A 2,742-nucleotide genomic window follows, 5' to 3' on the forward strand; every position below is an offset into this window, starting at 1 on the left:
AGTGCCTTTGGCTTTGTAGAAGATTGGATTCAATGGGTTTGGAGTTGTATTACTTTGGTCTCTTTCTTGGTGCTTATTAATGGGAGCCATTATGAGCTTTTTGGGGCTTCAAAGGGGCTTCGTCAGGGAGACTCTCTCTCCCCTTGCTTGTTTATTCTTTTGGTAGAAGGCTTAGGGAGATGGATTAAATAGAATGTGGAGTCTGGTTTTATTCAAGGTTGGATATGGAGTGGAGCTTTACCCCTGCAGACTCACTTGCAATTTATAGATGATACTACTTGATGAGGATGGCTACAATGAGGGAGGCATCTAATCTTTGTAGGGTCTGGGATGTGTACTTGGCTACCTTAGGATAGCAGATTAATGAGGGAAAATCTTCCATCTACTTATTCAATACTTCAGGCTCTATTCAACAAAGGATTTCTCACACTTTGAGGTCTCAGATTGGGAATCTTCCATTGAAGTATCTTGGCATTCCCATCTTGGTGAGTAGGCTTCCCAAGGAGTCTTAGCAGGTTATTTTTGACAAATTTCAGGTGAAATTCAATCATTGGACTCACTGTTGGTTATCCTTTGCTGGTCGTGTCCAGTTGATTAACTCAGTTGTGCAGGCTTTGCCCATTTATAGATGCATGCTCCAAGTTGTTCCTATGAGCTTTCTTAAGGATCTAAATTTTGTGATGTGCCAATTTTTATGGGCGGGCTACTTGGAAGCCTCCAAATGGAGTTTGGTTAGATGGGAAGTGGTGTGCAGTCTGAAAGATTACGGGGGACTAGGCTTGAGGTAGTTGACTTTGACAGGAGAGGTATTGGTTGTTAAACTTTATTGGTAGTGGTGTAATGAGTAGGATAAAAGCTGGGCGATGGTTCTTTCTCAGAAGTATCTCTCAAGGATTTCTCATCTCGATATTTCTAGGTATCCACTTGGGGGGAAGGAATCTGTGATTTGGGATACTTTAAAGAAAGGGGCTAAGCTTATTAAGGATGGATTATTTTTGGATATGCAAGAGGGGGACAAAGACTCAATTCTGGTCAGACTCTTGGGATGGATATCCCCCAATCATTTGTTAGCTCCCTAACTTAGTGTTTCTATGTCAATGGTTTCTGGAGGCTGGTTGTTCATGGGTGAGTGATTTTAAGTCTTTTTTCCCCTGTGGTTAGATGGAAATGGCTAAATGGAAGTCCCCAAATGAATGGTTGATTTTTGATTTATAGGAGCAGTGTGCTATGCTACAAAATATCCTCTCTAGTAGAAGATGTTGTTCTCTCTAGGAAGACGATGTGCTAGCCTGGTTTCCCAATTCTAAAGGGACCTATATGGTTGCCTCTGGATACAATAGATTGGTGTCTCATAAGATGGTTTTGCCTAAAGTGTAGTGGTGGAAGAAGGTTTGGAACAAGCTATCTTGGCCAAAGTGCAATTGTTTTATCTAGATGTTGGTTTAGAATAAGTGTTTGACTTGGGATAATATCCGAAAGAGAGGATTCCATGGCCCTTCTATTTGTGTTATGTGTGGAGCTAATGAGGAGGACTCTTCCCATTTTTTTTTTGTTGCTCTTTTGCCCTGCAGCTTTGGCATTTCTGGTGGGAAGTTTGGAAAATTCTTTGTGTCCATGCTTCCTCCTTGATTGAGGTTTTGCAGGGGATGGGACAACCCCATTCTATGGCTCCTTTTTTGTAGGAGGTGTGGTTTGTGGGGCTTGTCTTCTTATTATGGCAGATTTGGCTAGAGCACAATCGAAGGATTTTTCTTGGAGAGTAGAGGCTAGTGCAACAAAATTGGTAGAGGTTATTGGGCATGATTCAAGAGATAGTGGAGGCTAAGTGTGAAGTGGAATTACCTTTGAGGAAATGAGATATAGAGTTGGTGGAGAGATTGGGTACTTTGGGGTCTTCTTTGGCATTAACTAGGGCTAAGAGATGACATTGTATGAGGAAAAAAATTGATAGGGTTGGTAAATGGCAATCTCCCCCCTACGGGTCTTGAAGATCAATACTGATGGATCTTCAAGCGATAATCTGGGTCTGGCTGGTATTGATAGAATTGGTAGAGATGCTATGGGATTAGTGTTTTTTATTTTTTTGATCTATGAGAGGATTCACACCATTAATTTGATGGAAGGATTGGCTATTCTTGCTGCTCTTAAGAAAGCTTATGCTTTAGGCTAGAGAAAAATTGTTTGTGAGTCTGACTCCCAGGTTTTGATCAACCTACTTATTGAACAGAAAGTGGTTGATGTTAATTGGCAATTGGCTAGAATTGTGCAACAAATTTTGCAAATTATTTCTTTGATGGAAATGGTGACTTTTGCTCATATTCCAAGGGAATGGAATAGAGCAGCTGACTGTTTGGCAAAATGGGCTTTCAAGCATGCTAAGGGATGGAGAATTGAGGAATGGGAGTTGGTTCCTCAAGAGCTCTATTTTGACTTGAGGAGCATTCTTGAGGAGGATAGGGTGGAGAATGATGATAGGTGATGGTGTTGGCTATTTTATCTCCGTGGGCTATCCTTGTGCTTCTTCTTGGGACCTTTGGTCCTTGATCTCTTTGTATTAGTGCTTTCTAATTTTTAATAAAGTTTTTAACCCTTTATTTTATATATATATAAAATTTTTGTTTGGATTTGTGCCAATAGATATTCAATATATTCAATTTGGAAAATCTTCTTATCATGATTTCTAATTTGTGCCAGCATGAAAAAAACTTTGTCTCAAGAGAATGCTCTTAATGATCACCTAAA

This window comes from Cupressus sempervirens, chromosome 7 (genome assembly GCF_028749045.1).
Source record: "Cupressus sempervirens isolate cs-2001-9-10 chromosome 7, ASM2874904v1, whole genome shotgun sequence".
In the NCBI taxonomy this organism is placed as follows: domain Eukaryota; kingdom Viridiplantae; phylum Streptophyta; class Pinopsida; order Cupressales; family Cupressaceae; genus Cupressus; species Cupressus sempervirens.